Below are 24395 nucleotides of genomic sequence, written 5' to 3' on the forward strand. Positions count from 1 at the left end.
GTCCTTGATGATCTTTTTGGCCTTCCTGTAACATCGGGTAGGTGTCCTGGAGGACAGTTTTATTGCCCCCAGTATTGGGCAGACTGCACCACCCTTTGGAGAGCCCTGCGGTTGTGGGCGTTCAGTTGCCGTAGGTCACCTCTTGTCCAGATGGGATAGGTCAGTGTGCAGTGCGACGGCGTCTTCTGTGTATCTATTGGGGCGGTATGCAAATTGAAGTGGGTCTAGGTAAGGTGAAGGTGATATTATCCGTAACTAGCCTCTCAAAGCCCTTCATGATGACAGAAGTGAGTGCTAATCAAATCAAATTGTATTAGTCACGTGCGCCGAATACAACAGGTGTAGTAGACCTTACTGTGAAATGCTTACTTACAAGCCCCTAACCAACAATGCAGTATAAAAAATGAATAAATAAATAAAAATACGAATAAGCACAAAAAATAAAAGTAACAAGTAATTAAAGAGCAGCAGTAAGATAACAATAGCAAGACTATACACAGGGGGGTACCGGTACAGAGTCAGTGTGGAGACTATATACAGGGGGTACCGGTACAGAGTCAGTGTGGAGACTATATACAGGGGGTACCGGTACAGAGTCAGTGTGTGGGGGCACCGGTTAGTCGAGGTAATTGAGACTACGGGGCAATAGTCATTTAGTTCAGTTAACTTTGCTTTCTTGGGTACAGTAACAATGGTATACATTTTGAAGCAATTGGGGACAGCAGACTGATAGAGAGAACATGTCCGTAAAAAAACTAAATGTAGTTTTGTAATCGACTAAAACAAGCAGACAAGAAAATTGCATTTGAAAAAGGTCAATTATTTGCTGTGAGCCAATGGGGTAACGTAGGTAAGCACAGATGATTTCCCCACAAGCAAGCGGTGCAGCGACGGTCTATCTAGGACCATGGACACTTTGGACTGATCCCTATTATGACACTGTTAGGGGAGATCTTTGGTTGGTCAGTGGTCTGACAGAGGAGCTCTGTGTTTGACACACCAGAAGGGGTCAGCCCCTGGGGGGTCAAAGGCTAATTAAACACATTAGCCCCTGTCCTGCTCCGTTATTGTTAACCAATCTGTCCCCAGTGGAGAGGCGTGACCCTGCATCTGTCCGTCTGTTAAATCACCACCCAGACCGTCCCTTATTGACCTGTCCCTATGCTAAAGTTCCATCTAACCCTTTTAATCCTCAACCCTGGTAATGACCTGTCTGTCTCCTCTCTGATCCACAGAAACATTATAGATAGACATTATGGAATATATACAATATTGAACTGAAGGGCAGATCAATGGCATCATTACCTTTAAACAATAGAGAGTCATTATAGCTAGACACACCACACAGTGAAATCAAGCAATAAATCACATTTATTTATAAAGTCCTTCTTACATCAGCTGATGTCACAAAGTGCTGTACAGAAACCCAGACTAAAACCCCAAACAGCAAGCAATGCAGGTGTAGAGGCATCACATCAGTAGTACGGACGGACGGACAGACAGACAGACAGACAGAGAGTTAAACACCCACAGACAGACAGACAGACAGACAGACAGACAGGGTTAAACACCCACAGACAGACAGACAGACAGACAGACAGACAGACAGACAGACAGACAGACAGACAGGGTTAAACACCCACAGACAGACAGACAGACAGACAGACAGACAGACAGACGGACGGACGGACGGACGGACGGACGGACGGACGGACAGTGGAATCCATCAGACAGGACCGCTGGGAGGATGAGATCACTAAACTGTGTTTATCTAAGTCGCTCAACTGTTTCGGAGAGCACAGCACTAAACCTAACCCTTCTGAACCACAAGCACCATCTGTCAAACCTTCAGAAGAGGAGTCAGGATGATTTACAAACATTTAAACAGCAGACAAACTGGTCGAGACGAGAGGAGGAGGCGAGGAGAGAGGAGAGAGGAGAAGAGAAGAGGATAAGGAGAGAGGAAGAGAAGAGAAGAGAGGAAGAGAAGGGATGAGAGAAGAGAAGAGAGGAGGAGAGGATAAGGAGAGAGGAGGAGAAGAGAGGAGGAGAAGAGAGGAAGAGAAGGGAGGAGAGAAGAGAATAGAGGAGGAGAGGATGAGGAAAGAGGACGAGAAGAGAAGAGGAGAGAGGAGGAGAAGAGAAGAGAGGACGAGAGGACGAGAAGAGAGGAGGAGAAGAGTAGAGAGGAGGAGAGAGGAGGAGAAGAGTAGAGAGGAGGAGAAGACTAGAGAGTAAGAGAGAGGAGGAGAAGAGAAGAGAGGACTAGACGACGAGAAGAGAGGAGGAAAAGAGTAGGGAGGACGAGAGAGGAGGAGAAGAGAAGAGAGGAGGAGAGAGGAGGAGAAGAGTAGAGAGGAGAAGAGAGGAAAGAATAGAGGGGATGAGACAAAAGGAGAGGTTGTGTGAATGTGTGTAATCTCCCCGTGCCGCCCCAGGCTAGTAGTTAATAAAGGCTAGTTAGCTGTCATGGTCCTGTTGATGGAGGTTAAAACAGGCTAGTTAGCTGTCATGGTCCTGTTGATGGAGGTTAAAACAGGCTAGTTAGTTGTCATGGTCCTGTTGATGGAGGTTAAAACAGGCTAGTTAGTTGTCATGGTCCTGTTGAAGGAGGTTAAAACAAGCTAGTTAGTTGTCATGGTCCTGTTGAGTTGCATGTAGTACAACACATTACAGCATGAAGCCCTGTAGCCTTGTAGCCCTGTAGCCCTCCAGCCCTGTAACCCTGTAACCCTGTAGCCTTCCAGCCCTGTAACCCTGTATCCCTGTAGCCTTCCAGCCCTGTAGCCCTGTAGCCCTCCAGCCCTGTAACCCTGTAACCCTGTAGCCTTCCAGCCCTGTAACCCTGTAACAATGTAGCCCTGTAACCCTGTAGCCTTCCAGCCCTGTAACCCTGTAACCCTGTAGCCTTCCAGCCCTGTAGCCCTGTAGTCCTCCAGCCCTGTAACCATGTAACCCTGTAGCCTTCCAGCCCTGTAGCCCTGTAACCCTGTAGCCCTGTAACCCTGTAGCCTTCCAGCACTGTAGCCCTGTAACTCTGTAGCCCTGTAGCCTTCCAGCCCTGTAGCCCTGTAACCCTGTAGCCCTGTAGCCTTCTAGCCCTGTAGCCCTGTAACCCTGTTGCCCTGTAGCCCTGTAGCCCTCCAGCCATGTAGTGATTGTAGCCCTGTAGCCCTGCAGCCCTGTAGCCCTCCAGCCCTGTAGCGCTTGTAGCCCTGTAGCCCTTCAGCCCTGCAGCCCTGTAGCATTGTAGCCCTGTAGCCCTGTAGCCCTCCAGCCCTGTAACCCTGTAACCCTGTAGCCTTCCAGCCCTGTAACCCTGTAACAATGTAGCCCTGTAACCCTGTAGCCTTCCAGCCCTGTAGCCCTGTAACCCTGTAACCCTGTAGCCTTCCAGCCCTGTAGCCCTGTAGTCCTCCAGCCCTGTAACCCTGTAACCCTGTAGCCTTCCAGCCCTGTAGCCCTGTAACCCTGTAGCCCTGTAACCCTGTAGCCTTCCAGCACTGTAGCCCTGTAACTCTGTAGCCCTGTAGCCTTCCAGCCCTGTAGCCCTGTAACCCTGTAGCCCTGTAGCCTTCTAGCCCTGTAGCCCTGTAACCCTGTTGCCCTGTAGCCCTGTAGCCCTGTAGCCTTCCAGCCCAGTAGCCCTGTAGTGCTTGTAGCCCTGTAGCCCTCCAGCCATGTAGTGATTGTAGCCCTGTAGCCCTGCAGCCCTGTAGCCTTCCAGCCCTGTAGCGCTTGTAGCCCTGTAGCCCTTCAGCCCTGCAGCCCTGTAGCATTGTAGCCCTGTAGCCCTTCAGCCCTGCAGCCCTGTAGCCCTGCAGCCCTGCAGCCCTGTAGCCTTGTAGCCCTCCAGCCCTGTAGCCTTGTAGCCTTGTAGCCCTGTAGCCCTCCAGCACTCCAGCCCAGTAGCCTTGTAGCCCTGTAGCCCTCCAGCCCTGTAGCCTTGTAGCCCTGTAGCCTTGTAGCCCTCCAGCCCTGTAGCCCTGTAGCCTTCCAGCCCTCCAGCCCTGTAGCGCTTGTAGCCCTCCAGCCATGTAGCCCTGTAGCCCTCCAGCCCTGTAGCCATGTAGCCCTGTAGCCCTCCAGCCCTGTAGCCCTGTAGCCCTGTAGCCCTGTAGCCCTGTAAACCTGTAGCCCTGTAGCCTTGTAGCCCTGCAGCTCTGCAGAGTATTACCATGCCTGCCTCCCAAATGGCCCCTATTCCCTATAGGGATCTGGTCAAACGTAGTGCACTATATAAAAGGGTGCCATTTGGGACACATTCTTGAGGAGGTATCAAATCAAATCAAATTTTATTTGTCACATACACATGGTTAGCAGATGTTAATGCGAGTGTAGCGAAGTGCTTGTGCTTCTAGTTCCGACAATGCAGTAATAACAAGTATTCTAACTAACAATTCCAAAACTACTGTCTTGTACACAGTGTAAGGGGATAAAGAATATGTACATAAGGATATATGAATGAGTGATGGTACAGAGCAGCATAGGCAAGATACAGTAGATGGTATCGAGTACAGTATATACATATGAGATGAGTATGTAAACAAAGTGGCATAGTTAAAGTGGCTAGTGATACATGTATTACATAAGGATACAGTCGATGATATAGAGTACAGTATATACGTATGCATATGAGATGAATAATGTAGGGTAAGTAACATTATATAAGGTAGCATTGTTTAAAGTGGCTAGTGATATATTTACATAATTTCCCATCAATTCCCATTATTAAAGTGGCTGGAGTTTAAGGCCACCATGAGGAGAGAGCCTTACCACAGTTCTGGAGGAGGTAAAGGCCACCATGAGGAGAGAGCCTTACCACAGTTCTAGAGGAGGTAAAGGCCACCATGAGGAGAGAGCCTTACCACAGTTCTAGAGGAAGTAAAGGCCACCATGAGGAGAGAGCCTTACCACAGTTCTAGAGGAGGTAAATGCCAGCCCCAGGCCCACATCCACTCACAGAAAGGAAGGCATCAATCTAGCAGTAAAAAACATCAACTATATATTCAGGCAAACGGCAAAAGAAGCACAACGGAAATTGATTTTAAACTGGTATGATGCAGATAGTAAAATTATCAGGGTGAAAACTTAGAACACAATCAAACCAAAAGGACAGAGACCGAAATAATGGTGCATTCCGCCCTCATTACTGTGAGACTTTAAAACTCGATAAATGTACACTCAGAACCAAAAAAGCAGAGTACAACAGCAAGCAACTGACACGATGTAAGGAGCCCATAAACATTAACAACTTCTAGCTAAATTGGAAAAACCTTAAGTCGAAACTAGAGCAATTAGTGATACAAAATGGTGACATATGGACAACCCATTTTAAAACACTCTACATCTTAAATTGATTATAACGGACAATCAAAATCCAACTAACTCCCAAATTACTGACCACGGATCCCGCTATCGGGATCTAAATTGACAACATCTGGTGAAGCTGGAACGGTCCAAATTCAAATTTCAAAATTGTAATATAAAACATTCATGAACATACAAGTGTCTTACATCATTAAAAGCTTAACTTCTAGTTAATGAAACTGCGTTATTTCAAAAAGGCTTTATGGCGAAAGCATACCATGCGATTATCTGAGGACAGTGCCCCACATCAAAATACTTTTTTCAAACCAGCATAGGCGTCACTAAATCCCAAATAGCGCTAAGATAAATCACTTACCTTTGAAGATCTTCCTCTGTTTGCAATCCCAAGGGTCCCAGCTACACAATGAATGGTCGGTTTGTTCAAAAAAGTCCTTCTTTATATTCCCAAAATGTCTGTTTAGTTGGCGCGCTTGATTCAGTAATCCACTCGTTCAACTTGCATGCAAACGAATGCAAAAATGTACCAGTAAAGTTATTCCAAACAAGTTAAACTATGTTTCCAATTAATCCTCAGGTACTCTAATATCGAAATAAATGATCAAATTTAAGACTTAACCTGTTGCATCTCTAGGGGCGCTATTTCATTTTTGGATAAAAAACGTTCCCGTTTTAAGCGCGATATTTTGTCACGAAAAGATGCTCGACTATGCATATTCTTGACAGTTTTGGAAAGAAAACACTCTGAAGTTTCAGAATCTGCAAAGATTTTGTCTGTAAGTGCCCCAGAACTCATTCTACAGGCGAAACCAAGATGAAACGTCAAACAGGAAATGAGTTGAATTTCTGAAGCTCTGTTTTCTAATGTCTCCTTATATGGCTGTGAATGCGACAGGAATAAGCTTAGACCTTCTGCCGTTTCCCCAAGATGTCGGCAGCATTGTGACGTATTTGTAGGCATATCATTGGAAGATTGACCATAAGAGACTACATTTTCCAAGTGTCCGCCTGGTGTCCTGCGTCGAAATTGGTGCGCAAAGCCAGGTGCAAGTATTTTTCCATTTGATTGAGAGGAGAAACCATGCTTCCACGAACGATATATCAGCGAAGAGATGTGTGAAAAACACCTTGATGATTGATTCTAAACAACGTTTGCCATGTTTTCAGTTGATATTATGGAGTTAATTTGGAAAAAAGTTCGCGTTTTGAGGACTGAATTTTCGGGTTTTTTTGGTAGCCAAATGTGATGCACAAAACGGAGCTATTTCTAATACACAAAGAATCTTTTTGGAAAAACGGAACATTTGCTATCTAACTGAGAGTCTCTTCATTGAAAACATCCGAAGTTCTTCAAAGGTAAATTATTTTATTTGAAGGCTTTTATGTTTTTGTTGAAATGTTGCGTGCTGGATGCTAACGCTAATGCTAAAGCTAAATGCTACGCTAGCTAGCTACTTTTACACAAATGATTGTTTTCCTATGGTTGAGAAGCATATTTTGAAAATCTGAGATGACAGTGTTGTTTACAAAAGGCTAAGCTTGAGAGATGGCATATTTATTTCATTTCATTTGCGATTTTCATGAATAGTTAACGTTGCGTTATGGTAATGAGCTTGAGTCTGTATTCACGATCCCGGATCCGGGATGGGGAGATCAGAAAGGTTAAAATAGTATGTTCAATAGGGAAGATAAATAACGAAGAGCACGCACCTCGTTCACGCGCGCAACAAGACTACTTTTCTAATGAGACACACCTTGGGAAAAACTACAACTACGTTTTTTAAAGCGCAAGCCTGAAACCCTTTCTAAAGACTGACATCTAGTGGAAGCCATAGGAACTGCAATCTGGGAGGTATTTATTTGTATATCCCATAGACTAGCATTGAAATGGCCTGTGATCTCAACAAAAATATTTCCCGGTTGGATTTTCCTCAGATTTTAGCCTGCCATGTCAGTTATGTTATACTCACAGACATTATTTTAACAGTTGTAGAAACTTCAGAGTGTTTTCTATCCAACGCTACCAATTATATGCACATCCTAGCTTCTGGGCCTGAGTAACAGGCAGTTTACATTGGGCACATCATTCATCCGAACTTCAGAACACTGCCACATAGCCCTAAGAGGTTCTATAAGAAACTTCAGGAACTCAAATTGAAAAAGCAAGCGGACCTGATGGCATCCTAAATTAGATGCTCAAATTCACTAGTGCACACAGAGACAAATTTGACCCTAACTATTCCAGAGGCATTTTTGTGAACAGTAACCAGGGGAAGGTTTTCTATAGAATTATAAATGAAACAGTTCTAAAGTTCCTGAATAATGTCTTGAGTTAAAGCCATCTTGGATTTATAGCAAAACATCCCACGACAGATCATACTAAACACCCTGATAGATAAACATGTTCACCAGATTAAGACCAAAACGCCTGCTTTATCGACTTCCAAAAAGCATTTGATCCTATTTGGCATACAGGACTGTTCTCCAAAGTTATTAAAGTGGTGTAAGGGGTAAAACATAAATAAATCAATGTCTACCTGGTAAGAAATGCATATAATTCTTTAACCAGGGGCGGGGCCTTCACCAGTGTTGCAATCTGAGCCCTGTACTCTTCAATATTTACATCAAAGAATTGGCCACTATTCTAGAAAAATCCTTTTGGTGTTAGTCTCCACAATTCAGAGGTTAAACGCCTTCTCTTGGCAGATGACCTGTGCCTGCTGTTACCCACAGCACCTGGCCTACAGCAGCGCCTGGACCTGCTAGAGCAGTACTGCCAGATCTGGGCGCTGACAGTAAACACCCACAGCACCTGGCCTACAGCAGAGCCTGGACCTGATAGAGCAGTACTGCCAGAACCCCAAAAAGACTCAAATAATGATTTTCCAGAGAAGATCCAGATCTCAGGGAATTAGACCAAAGTTCTCAATTGGTACAAAATATATAGAGTACTGCACACACTACAATTACAGAGGTTTAAATATATAGAGTACTGTACACACTACAATTACTGAGGTTTAAATATATAGAGTACTGCACACACTACAATTACTTTGGTTTAATGACAAGCTCCACCGGACACCTAAGTGAGGAAGTTAGAGACAGCACGCAGAGCATTTGACGCAATTAAAAAACAAATTCAAACTGAAATACCCATAAATATTTGGCTAAAACTAATTGAATATGTCATTGAACCAATTGCACTTTATGGCAGTGAGGTGTGGGGTCCATTTGCAAAACAAGATTTCCTCAAATGGGACAAACACCCAATCGAAATCCTGCATGCAGAGTTCTGTAAGATTCTCCTACATGTCCAGAGGAAAACTACAATCAATGCATGCAGGGCAGAATTAGGCCAATATCCACTAATAATGAAAACTAAAAAAAAGAGCAATTCAGTTTTGTTAACATCTAAAATACAGTGACCCCCTCTCATATAATTACCAAGCCCTGCAATGCCAAGAGCTGAGCAAAGAAAAGAGTCCCCTCATCCAGCTGGTCCTGGGGCTGAGTTCACAAACCTGTTCTACTAACACACTGAAGCCTCAGTCCCCTCATCCAGCTGGTCCTGGGGCTGAGTTCACAAACCTGTTCTACTAACACACTGAAGCCTCAGTCCCCTCATCCAGCTGGTCCTGGGGCTGAGTTCACAAACCTGCTCCACTAACACACTGAAGCCTCAGGACCAGAACATCCAATCAATCAGAATAAACCAAATTATAACTACATTGCTTATTGAGAAACACAAGCACAAAGTAAGATAGTCAGTGAGCACAGCCTTGCCATTGAGAAGGGTAGACGTAGGAAAACCTGGCTCCCTGTAGAGGAAAGGTTGTGCAACCACTGCACAACAGCAGAACCTGAGACGGAGCTGCATTTCCTGACAAAATGTCAAAAATATAAAACAATGAGAGAGTGTAATTTCCCCAGATTTGAAATCCTTATTCAAAAGACCCTCTGGTGAGAGTAGGCTACCCGTCCTGTTGGGGGAGGACGCAGAGAACTGTGGGTTGGCAAACCACTACATTGCTGCCTGTCATAAGATGAGGGACAGTGTCTGACAGACCGACCAACCTGCACATGTCCTCTTTGCATATTGTTATTGTTCAATGTCTGGTTATTTTGACCCTTGGTTATTGTTGTTACTGTTGCCTCGTTGACAATATTGATTATTATTATTTTTAAATTGTAAATATCCAAAGTAAGCTTTGGAAATATGTACATTGCGAGAGACAGAGAGAGAGAGAGAGAGAGAGAGAGAGAGAGAGAGAGAGAGAGAGGTCATGAGAGAGAGAGAGAGAGAGAGAGAGAGAGGTCATGAGAGAGAGAGAGAGAGGTCATGACAGAGAGAGAAAGGTCATGAGCAGATGAGCTCGTGCATTTGTCAGCATGTTCTTAAAAAAATATAGATTTAGAGTTAGATAAACTTGGATATTTTGTCAGGGAAATATACAGATTATTACCCTCCACAACATAGCCTACACTATGTCACCAGGACATTCACAGGATACCACCCTCCACAACATAACTTTCACTATGTCACCAGGAAATATACAGGATAATACCATCCACAACACTATGTCACCAGGACATATACAGGATACCACCCTCCACAACATAACCTTCATTATGTCACCAGGACATATACAGGATACTACCCTCTACAACATAACCTTCACTATGTCACCAGGACATATACAGGATACTACCCTCTACAACACTATGTCACCAGGACATATACAGGATACTACATCCACAACACTATGTCACCATGACATATACAGGATACTACCCTCCACAACACTATGTCACCAGGACATATACAGGATACTACACTCCAGAACACTATGTCACCAGGACATATACAGGATACTATCCTCTCCGACATAACCTTCACTATGTCACCAGGACATATACAGGATACTACCCTCCACAACACTATGTCACCAGGACATATACAGGATACTACACTCCAGAACACTATGTCACCAGGACATATACAGGATACTATCCTCTACAACATAACCTTCACTATGTCACCAGGACATATACAGGATACTACATCCACAACACTATGTCACCAGGGCATATACAGGATACTACATCCACAACACTATGTCACCATGACATATACAGGATACTACCCTCAACAACACTATGTCACCAGGACATATACAGGATACTATCCACTACAACATAAGCTTCACTATGTCACCAGGACATAAACAGGATAATACCCTCCACAACACTATGTCACCAGGACATATACAGGATACCACCCTCCACAACATAACCTTTACTATGTCACCAGGACATATACAGGATACTATCCTCTACAACATAACCTTCATTATGTCACCAGGACATATACAGGATACCACCCTCCACAACATAACCTTCACTATGTCAACAGGATATATACAGGATACTACCCTCTACAACATGACCTTAACTATGTCACCAGGACATATACAGGATAATACCCTCCACAACACTATGTCACCAGGACATATACAGGATACCACCCTCTACAACATAACCTGCACTGTGTCACGAGAGCATATACAGGATAATACCCTCTACAACATTTCCTTCACTATGTCACCAGCACATATACATGATACTAACCTCCATAACATAAACTTCACTGTGTCACCAGGACATATACAGGATACCACCCTCCACAACACTATGTCACCACGACATATATAGGATATTATTCTCCACAACATAACCTTCACTATTTCACCAGGACATATACAGGATACTACCCTCCACAACATAACCTTCTCTATGTCACCAGGACATATACAGGATACTACCCTCCACAACACTATGTCACCAGGACATATACAGGAAACTACCCTCTACAACACTATGTCACCAGGACATATACAGGATACTACCCTTTACAACATAACCTTCACTATGTCACTGGCAAATATACAGGATGCTACCCTCCACTATGTCACCAGGACATATACAGGATACTACCCTTCAGAACACTATGTCACCAGGACATATACAGGATACTACCCTCCACAACACTATGTCACCAGGACATATACAGGATACTACATCCACAACACTATGTCACCATGACATATACAGGATACTACCCTCCACAACACTATGTCACCAGGACATATACAGGATACTACACTCCAGAACACTATGTCACCAGGACATATACAGGATACTATCCTCTCCGACATAACCTTCACTATGTCACCAGGACATATACAGGATACTACCCTCCACAACACTATGTCACCAGGACATATACAGGATACTACACTCCAGAACACTATGTCACCAGGACATATACAGGATACTATCCTCTACAACATAACCTTCACTATGTCACCAGGACATATACAGGATACTACATCCACAACACTATGTCACCAGGGCATATACAGGATACTACATCCACAACACTATGTCACCATGACATATACAGGATACTACCCTCAACAACACTATGTCACCAGGACATATACAGGATACTATCCACTACAACATAAGCTTCTCTATGTCACCAGGACATAAACAGGATAATACCCTCCACAACACTACGTCACCAGGACATATACAGGATACCACCCTCCACAACATAACCTTTACGATGTCACCAGGACATATACAGGATACTATCCTCTACAACATAACCTTCACTATGTCACCAGGACATATACAGGATACCACCCTCCACAACATAACCTTCACTATGTCAACAGGATATATACAGGATACTACCCTCTACAACATGACCTTAACTATGTCACCAGGACATATACAGGATAATACCCTCCACAACACTATGTCACCAGGACATATACAGGATACCACCCTCTACAACATAACCTGCACTGTGTCACGAGAGCATATACAGGATAATACCCTCTACAACATTTCCTTCACTATGTCACCAGGACATATACATGATACTAACCTCCATAACATAAACTTCACTGTGTCACCAGGACATATACAGGATACCACCCTCCACAACACTATGTCACCACGACATATATAGGATATTATTCTCCACAACATAACCTTCACTATTTCACCAGGACATATACAGGATACTACCCTCAACAACATAACCTTCTCTATGTCACCAGGACATATACAGGATACTACACTCCACAACACTATGTCACCAGGACATATACAGGAAACTACCCTCTACAACACTATGTCACCAGGACATATACAGGATACTACCCTTTACAACATAACCTTCACTATGTCACTGGCAAATATACAGGATGCTACCCTCCACTATGTCACCAGGACATATACAGGATACTACCCTTCAGACACTATGTCACCAGGACATATACAGGATACTACCCTCCACAACACTATGTCACCAGGACATATACAAGATACTACCCTCCAGAACACTATGTCACCAGGACATATACAGGATACAACCCTCCACAACATAACCTTCACTATGTCACCAGGACATGTACAGGATACTTCCCTCCACAACATAACCTTCACTATGTCACCAGGACATATACAGGATACTACCCTCAACAACATAACCTTCACTATATCACCAGGACATATACAGGATACTACCCTCTACAACATAACCTTCACTATGTCACCAGGACATATACAGGATACTAACCTCCATAACATAACCTTCACTATGTCCCCAGGACATATACAGGATACTACCCTCCACAACATAACCTTCACTATGTCCCCAGGACATATACAGGATACTACCCTTCAGAACACTATGTCACCAGGACATATACAGGATACTACCCTCCACAACACTATGTCACCAGGACATATACAGGATACTACATCCACAACACTATGTCACCATGATATATACAGGATACTACACTCCACAACACTATGTCACCAGGACATATACAGGATACTACACTCCAGAACACTATGTCACCAGGACATATACAGGATACTATCCTCTCCGACATAACCTTCACTATGTCACCAGGACATATACAGGATACTACCCTCCACAACACTATGTCACCAGGACATATACAGGATACTACACTCCAGAACACTATGTCACCAGGACATATACAGGATACTACCCTCAACAACACTATGTCACCAGGACATATGCAGGATACTATCCACTACAACATAAGCTTCTCTATGTCACCAGGACATAAACAGGATAATACCCTCCACAACACTATGTCACCAGGACATATACAGGATACCACCCTCCACAACATAACCTTTACTATGTCACCAGGACATATACAGGATACTATCCTCTACAACATAACCTTCACTATGTCACCAGGACATATACAGGATACCACCCTCCACAACATAACCTTCACTATGTCAACAGGATATATACAGGATACTACCCTCTACAACATGACCTGCACTGTGTCACGAGAGCATATACAGGATAATACCCTCTACAACATTTCCTTCACTATGTCACCAGGACATATACAGGATAATACCCTCCACAACACTATGTCACCAGGACATATACAGGATACCACCCTCTACAACATAACCTGCACTGTGTCACGAGAGCATATACAGGATAATACCCTCTACAACATTTCCTTCACTATGTCACCAGGACATATACATGATACTAACCTCCATAACATAAACTTCACTGTGTCACCAGGACATATACAGGATACCACCCTCCACAACACTATGTCACCACGACATATATAGGATATTATTCTCCACAACATAACCTTCACTATTTCACCAGGACATATACAGGATACCACCCTCCACAACATAACCTTCTCTATGTCACCAGGACATATACAGGATACTACCCTCCACAACACTATGTCACCAGGACATATACAGGAAACTACCCTCTACAACACTATGTCACCAGGACATATACAGGATACTACCCTTTACAACATAACCTTCACTATGTCACTGGCAAATATACAGGATGCTACCCTCCACTATGTCACCAGGACATATACAGGATACTACCCTTCAGAACACTATGTCACCAGGACATATACAGGATACTACCCTCCACAACACTATGTCACCAGGACATATACAAGATACTACCCTCCAGAACACTATGTCACCAGGACATATACAGGATACAACCCTCCACAACATAACCTTCACTATGTCACCAGGACATGTACAGGATACTTCCCTCCACAAAATAACCTTCACTATGTCACCAGGACATATACAGGATACTACCCTCAACAACATAACCTTCACTATATCACCAGGACATATACAGGATACTACCCTCTACAACATAACCTTCACTATGTCACCAGGACATATACAGGATACTAACCTCCATAACATAACCTTCACTATGTCCCCAGGACATATACAGGATACTACCCTCCACAACATAACCTTCACTATGTCCCCAGGACATATACAGGATACTACCCTCTACAACACTATGTCACCAGGACTTATACAGGATACCACCCTCTAAAACCCTATGTCACCAGGACATATACAGGATACTACCCTCCACAGAACTATATCACCAGGACATATACAGGATAATACCCTCCACAACACTATGTCATCAGGACATATACAGGATATTAACCTCCACAACTTAACCTTCACTATGTCACCAGGACATATACAGGATATTACCCTCCACAACACTATGTCACCACGACATATACAGGATATTACCCTCCACAACTTAACCTTCACTATGTCACCAGGACATTTACAAGAAACTACCCTTTACAACATAACCTTCACGATGTCACCAGGACATATACAGGATACTACCCTCTACAACACTATGTCACCAGGACTTATACAGGATACCACCCTCTAAAACCCTATGTCACCAGGACATATACAGGATACTACCCTCCACAGAACTATATCACCAGGACATATACAGGATACTTCCCTCCACAACATAACTTTCACTATGTCACCAGGACATATACAGGATAATAACCTCTACAACACTATGTCCCCAGGACATATACAGAATACTACCCTCCAGAACACTATGTCACCAGGACATATACAGGATACTACCCTCTACAACACTATGTCACCAGGACATATACAGGATACTATCCTCTACAACATAACCTCCTTCACTATGTCACCAGGATATATACAGGATACTACATCCACAACACTATGTCACCAGGGCATATACAGGATACTATATCCACAACACTATGTCACCATGACATAAACAGGATATTACCCTCCACAACACTATGTCACCAGGACATATACAGGATACCACCCTCCACAACATAACCTTCACTATGTCACCAGGACATATACAGGATAATACCCTCCACAACACTATGTCACCAGGACATATACAGGATACCACCCTCTACAACATAACCTGCACTGTGTCACGAGAGCATATACAGGATAATACCCTCTACAACATTTCCTTCCCTATGTCACCAGGACATATACATGATACTATCCTCTACAACATAACCTTCACTATGTCACCAGGCCATATACTGGATAATACCCTCCACAACACTATGTCACCAGGACATATACAGGATACCACCCTCCACAACATAACCTTCACTATGTCACCAGGACATATACAGGATACTATCCTCTACAACATAACCTTCACTATGTCACCAGGACATATACAGGATACCACCCTCCACAACACTATGTCACCACGATATATATAGGATATTACCCTCCACAACATAACCTTCACTATTTCACCAGGACATATACAGGATACTACCCTCCACAACATAACCTTCTCTACGTCACCAGGACATATACAGGATACTACCCTCCACAACACTATGTCACCAGGACATATACAGGAAACTACCCTCTACAACACTATGTCACCAGGACATATACAGGATACTACATCCACAACACTATGTCACCATGACATATACAGGATAATAACCTCTACAACACTATGTCCCCAGGACATATACATGATACTACACTCCAGAACACTATGTCACCAGGACATATACAGGATAGTACCCTCTACAACACTATGTCACCAGGACATATACAGGATACTACATCCACAACACTATGTCACCATGACATATACAGGATACTACCCTCCACAACACTATGTCACCAGGACATATACAGGATACTACACTCCAGAACACTATGTCACCATGACATAAACAGGATATTACCCTCCACAACACTATGTCACCAGGACATATACAGGATACTATCCTCTACAACATAACCTTCACTATGTCACCAGGACATAAACAGGATAATACCCTCCACAACACTATGTCACCAGGACATATACAGGATACCACCCTCCACAACATAACCTTCACTATGTCACCAGGACATATACAGGATACTATCCTCTACAACATAACCTTCACTATGTCACCAGGACATATACAGGATACTACCCTCTACAACATAACCTTCACTATGTCACCAGGACATATACAGGATAATACCCTCCACAACACTATGTCACCAGGACATATACAGGATACCACCCTCTACAACATAACCTGCACTGTGTCACGAGAGCATATACAGGTTAATACCCTCTACAACATTTCCTTCCCTATGTCACCAAGACATATACATGATACTAACCTCCATAACATAACCTTCACTGTGTTACCAGGATATATACAGGATACCACCCTCCACAACACTATGTCACCACGACATATATAGGATATTACCCTCCACAACATAACCTTCACTATTTCACCAGGACATATACAGGATACTACCCTCCACAACATAACCTTCTCTATGTCACCAGGACATATACTGGATACTACCCTCCACAACACTATGTCACCAGGACATATACAGGATACTATCCTCTACAACATAACCTTCACTATGTCACCAGGACATATACAGGATACTACATCCACAACACTATGTCACCAGGGCATATACAGGATACTATATCCACAACACTATGTCACCATGACATAAACAGGATATTACCCTCCACAACACTATGTCACCAGGACATATACAGGATACTATCCTCTACAACATAACCTTCACTATGTCACCAGGACATAAACAGGATAATACCCTCCACAACACTATGTCACCAGGACATATACAGGATACCACCCTCCACAACATAACCTTCACTATGTCACCAGTACATATACAGGATACTATCCTCTACAACATAACCTTCACTATGTCACCAGGACATATACAGGATACCACCCTCCACTATGTCACCAGGACATATACAGGATACTACCCTTCAGAACACTATGTCACCAGGACATATACAGGATACTACCCTCCAGAACACTATGTCACCAGGACATATACAGGATACAACCCTCCACAACATAACCTTCACTATGTCACCAGGACATATACAGGATACTACCCTCAACAACATAACCTTCACTATGTCACCAGGACATATACAGGATGCTACCCTCTACAACCATATGTCACCAGGACATATACAGGATACTACCCTCCACAACACTATGTCTCCAGGACACATACAGGATACTACCCTCTACAACACTATGTCACCAGGACATATACAGGATACTACCCTCCACAACAGTATGTCACCACGACATATACAGGATATTACCCTCCACAACTTAACCTTCATTATGTCACCAGGACATTTACAGGAAACTACCCTTTACAACATAACCTTCACTATGTCACCAGGACATATACAGGATGCTACCCTCTACAACACTATGTCACCAGGACATATACAGGATACCACCCTCTACAACCCTAAGTCACCAGGACATATACAGGATAAATCAAATCAAATCAAATCACATTTATTTATATAGCCCTTCGTACATCAGCTGATATCTCAAAGTGCTGTACAGAAACCCAGCCTAAAACCCCAAACAGCAAGCAATGCAGGTGTAGAAGCACGGTGGCTAGGAAAAACTCCCTAGAAAGGCCAAAACCTAAGAAGAAACCTAGAGAGGAACCAGGCTATGTGGGGTGGCCAGTCCTCTTCTGGCTGTGCCGCGTGGAGATTATAACAGAACATGGCCAAGATGTTCAAATGTTCATAAATGACCAGCATGGTCGAATATTAATAAGGCAGAACAGTTGAAACTGGAGCAGCAGCATGGCTAGGTGGACTGGGGACAGCAAGGAGTCATCATGTCAGGTAGTCCTGGGGCATGGTCCTAGGGCTCAGGTCCTCCGAGAGAGAGAAAGAAAGAGAGAAGGAGAGAATTATAGAACGCACACTTAGATTCACACAGGACACCCAATAGGACAGGAGAAGTACTCCAGATATAAGAAACTGACCCTAGCCCCCCAACACATAAACTACTGCAGCATAAATACTGGAGGCTGAGACAGGAGGGGTCAGGAGACACTGTGGCCCCATACAAGGACACCCCCGGACAGGGCCAAACAGGAAGGATATAACCCCACCCACTTTGCCAAAGCACAGCCCACACACCACTAGAGGGATATCTTCAACCACCAACTTACCATCCTGAGACAAGGCTGAGTATAGCCCACAAAGACCTTCCCCACGGCACAACCCAAGGGGGGGGAGCCAACCCAAACAGGATGACCACATCAGTGAATCAACACACTCAGGTGACGCACCCCCTCCAGGGACGGCATGAGAGAGCCCCAGTAAGCCAGTGACCCAGCCCTATAATAGGGTTAGAGGCAGAGAATCCCAGTGGAAAGAGGGGAACCGGCCAGGCAGAGACAGCAAGGGCGGTTCGTTGCTCCAGAGCCTTTCCGTTCACCTTCCCACTCCTGGGCCAGACTCCACTCAATCATATGACCCACTGAAGAGATGAGTCTTCAGTAGAGACTTAAAGGTTGAGACCGAGTTTGCGTCTCTGACATGGGTAGGCAGACCGTTCCATAAAAATGGAGCTCTATAGGAGAAAGCCCTGCCTCCAGCTGTTTGCTTACTACTACCCTCCACAACACTATGTCACCAAGACATATACAGGATACTTCCCTCCACAACATAACCTCCACTATGTCACCAGGACATGTACAGGATAATACTCTCCACAACACTATGTCACCAGGACATAAGCAGGATACTAACCTCCACAACATAACCTTCACTATGTCACCGGGACATATACATGATACTAACCTTCATAACATAACCTTCACTATGTCACCAGGACATATACAGGATATTACCCTCCACAACAAAACCTTCACTATGTCCCCAGGACATATACTGGATAATACCCTCCACAACACTATGTCACCAAGACATATAAAGGATACTACCCTGCAGAACACTATGTCACCAGGACATATACAGGATACTACCCTCCACAACATAACCTTTACTATGTCACCAGGACATATACATGATACTAACCTCCATAACATAACCTTCACTGTATCACCAGGACATATACAGGATATTACCCTCTACAACATAACCTTCACTATGTCACCAGGACATGTACAGGACACTACCCTCCAGAACACTATGTCACCAGGACATATACAGGATACTACCCTCCAGAACACTATGTCACCAGGAAATATACAGGATACAACCCTCTACAACATACCTACACTGTGTCACCAGGACATATACAGGATACTATCCTCTACAACATAACCTTCAATATGTAACCAGGACATATACAGGACACTATCCTCTTCAACATAACATTCACAATGTCACCAGGACATATACAGGATAATACCCTCCAGAACACTATGTCACCAGGACATATACAGGATACTACCCTCCAGAACACTATGTCACCAGGACATATACAGGATACAACCCTCTACAACATACCTACACTGTGTCACCAGGACATATACAGGATACTATCCTCTACAACATAACCTTCACTATGTAACCAGGACATATACAGGACACTATCCTCTTCAACATAACATTCACAATGTCACCAGGACATATACAGGATAAAACCCTCCACAACACTATGTCACCAGGACATATACAGGATACTATCCTCTACAACATAAACTTCACTATGTCACCAGGACACCACCCTCCACAACATAACCTCCACTATGTCACCAGGACATATACAGGAAACTACACACTACAACATAACCTTCAATATGTCCCCAGGACATATACAGGATACTACCCTCCAGAACACTATGTCACCAGAACATATACAGGATACTATCCTCTACAACATAACCTTCACTATGTCACCAGGACATATACTGGATAATACCCTCCACAACACTATGTCACCAGGACATATACAGGATACCACCCTCTACAACATGACCTGCACTGTGTCACGAGAGCATATACAGGATAATACCCTCTACAACATTTCCTTCACTATGTCACCAGGACATATACATGACACTAACCTCCATAACATAACCTTCACTGTGTCACTAGGACATATACAGGATACCACCCTCCACAACACTATGTCACCACGACATATATAGGATATTACCCTCCACAACATAACCTTCACTATTTCATCAGGACATATACAGGATTCTACCCTCTACAAGATAACCTTCACTATGTAACCAGGAAATATACAGGATACTACCCTCCACAACATAACCTTCACTATGTCACCGGGACATATACAGGAAACTACCCTTTACAACACTATGTCACCAGGACATATACAGGATACTACCCTTTACAACATAACCTTCACTATGTCACCAGGAAATGTACATGATGCTACCCTCCACTATGTCACCAGGACATATGCAGGATACTACCCTTCAGAACACTATGTCACCAGGACATATACAAGATACTACCCTCCAGAACACTATGTCGCCAGGACGTATACAGGATACAACCCTCCACAACATAACCTTCACTATGTCACCAGGACATGTACAGGATACTACCCTCCTCAACATAACCTTCACTATGTCACCAGGACATATACAGGATACTACCCTCCACAACATAACCTTCACTATGTCACCAGGACATTTACAGGATACTACCCTCTATAAAATAACCTTCACTCTGTCACCAGGACATATACAGGATACTAACCTCCATAACATAACCTTCACTATGTCCCCAGGACATTTACAGGATACTACCCTCCACAACATAACCTTCACTATGTCCCCAGGACATATACAGGATACTACCCTCCACAACATTATGTCACCAGGACATATAAAGGATACTACCCTCCAGAACACTATATCACCAGGACATATACAGGATACTACCCTCCACAACACTATGTCACCACGACATATACAAGATATTACCCTCCACAACTTAACCTTCACTATGTCACCAGGACATATACATGATACTAACCTCCATAACATAACCTTCACTATGTCACCAGGACATATACAGGATATTACCCTGCACAACAAAACCTTCACTATGTCCCCAGGACATATACTGGATAACACCCTCCACAACACTATGTCACCAGGACATATAAAGGATACTACCCTCCAGAACACTATGTCACCAGGACATATACAGGATACTACCCTCCACAACATAACCTTCACTATGTCACCAGGACATATACATGATACTAACCTCCATAACATAACCTTCACTATGTCACCAGGACATATACAGGATATTACCCTGCACAACAAAACCTTCAATATGTCCCCAGGACATATACTGGATAACACCCTCCAGAACACTATGTCACCAGGACATATACATGATACTACCCTCCAGAACACTATGTCACCAGGACATATACAGGATACTACCCTTTACAACATAACCTTCACTATGTCACCAGGACATATACATGATGCTACCCTCCACTATGTCACCAGGACATATACAGGATACTACCCTTCAGAACACTATGTCACCAGGACATATACAAGATACTACCCTCCAGAACACTATGTCACCAGGACGTATACAGGATACAACCCTCCACAACATAACCTTCACTATGTCACCAGGACATGTACAGGATACTACCCTCCTCAACATAACCTTCACTATGTCACCAGGACATATACAGGATACTACCCTCCACAACATAAACTTCACTATGTCACCAGGACATTTACAGGATACTACCCTCTATAACATAACCTTCACTATGTCACCAGGACATATACAGGATACTAACCTCCATAACATAACCTTCACTATGTCCCCAGGACATTTACAGGATACTACCCTCCACAACATAACCTTCACTATGTCACCAGGACATTTACAGGATACTACCCTCTATAACATAACCTTCACTATGTCACAAGGACATATACAGGATACTATCCTCTACAACATAACCTTCACTATGTCACCAGGACATATACAGGATACCACCCTCCACAACATAACCTTCATTATGTCACCAGGACATATACAGGATACTATCCTCTACAACATAACCTTCACTATGTCACCAGGACATATACAGAATACTACCCTCCAGAACACTATGTCACGAGGACATATACAGGACACTATCCTCTACAACATAACCTTCACGATGTCACCAGGACATATACAGGATAATACCATCCACAACACTATGTCACCAGGACATATACAGGATACTACCCTTTACAACATAACCTTCATTATGTCACCAGGGCATATACAGGATACTACCCTCCACAACATAACCTCCACTATGTCACCAGGACATATACAGGATACTACCCTCCAGAACACTATGTCACCAGAACATATACAGGATACTATCCTCTACAACATAACCTTCACTATGTCACCAGGACATATACTGGATAATACCCTCCACAACACTATGTCACCAGGACATATACAGGATACCACCCTCTACAACATGACCTGCACTGTTTCACGAGAGCATATACAGGATAATACCCTCTACAACATTTCCTTCACTATGTCACCAGGACATATACATGATACTAACCTCCATAACATAACCTTCACTGTGTCACTAGGACATATACAGGATACCACCCTCCACAACACTATGTCACCACGACATATATAGGATATTACCCTCCACAACATAACCTTCACTATTTCATCAGGACATATACAGGATTCTACCCTCTACAAGGTAACCTTCACTATGTAACCAGGAAATATACAGGATACTACCCTCCACAACATAACCTTCACTATGTCACCGGGACATATACAGGAAACTACCCTTTACAACACTATGTCACCAGGACATATACAGGATACTACCCTTTACAACATAACCTTCACTATGTCACCAGGAAATGTACATGATGCTACCCTCCACTATGTCACCAGGACATATGCAGAATACTACCCTTCAGAACACTATGTCACCAGGACATATGCAAGATACTACCCTCCAGAACACTATGTCACCAGATGGTATACAGGATACAACCCTCCACAACATAACCTTCACTATGTCACCAGGACATGTACAGGATACTACCCTCCACAACATAACCTTCACTATGTCACCAGGACATATACAGGATATTACCCTGCACAACAAAACCTTCACTATGTCCCCAGGACATATACTGGATAACACCCTCCACAACACTATGTCACCAGGACATATAAAGGATACTACCCTCCAGAACACTATGTCACCAGGACATATACAGGATACTACCCTCCACAACATAACCTTCACTATGTCACCAGGACATATACATGATACTAACCTCCATAACATAACATTCACTATGTCACCAGGACATATACAGGATATTACCCTGCACAACAAAACCTTCAATATGTCCCCAGGACATATACTGGATAACACCCTCCAGAACACTATGTCACGAGGACATATACATGATACTACCCTCCAGAACACTATGTCACCAGGACATATACAGGATACTACCCTTTACAACATAACCTTCACTATGTCACCAGGAAATATACATGATGCTACCCTCCACTATGTCAACAGGACATATACAGGATACTACCCTTCAGAACACTATGTCACCAGGACATATACAAGATACTACCCTCCAGAACACTATGTCACCAGGACGTATACAGGATACAACCCTCCACAACATAACCTTCACTATGTCACCAGGACATGTACAGGATACTACCCTCCTCAACATAACCTTCACTATGTCAC

The sequence above is a fragment of the Oncorhynchus mykiss genome, chromosome 11 (genome assembly GCF_013265735.2).
Source record: "Oncorhynchus mykiss isolate Arlee chromosome 11, USDA_OmykA_1.1, whole genome shotgun sequence".
Classification (NCBI taxonomy): Eukaryota; Metazoa; Chordata; class Actinopteri; order Salmoniformes; family Salmonidae; genus Oncorhynchus; species Oncorhynchus mykiss.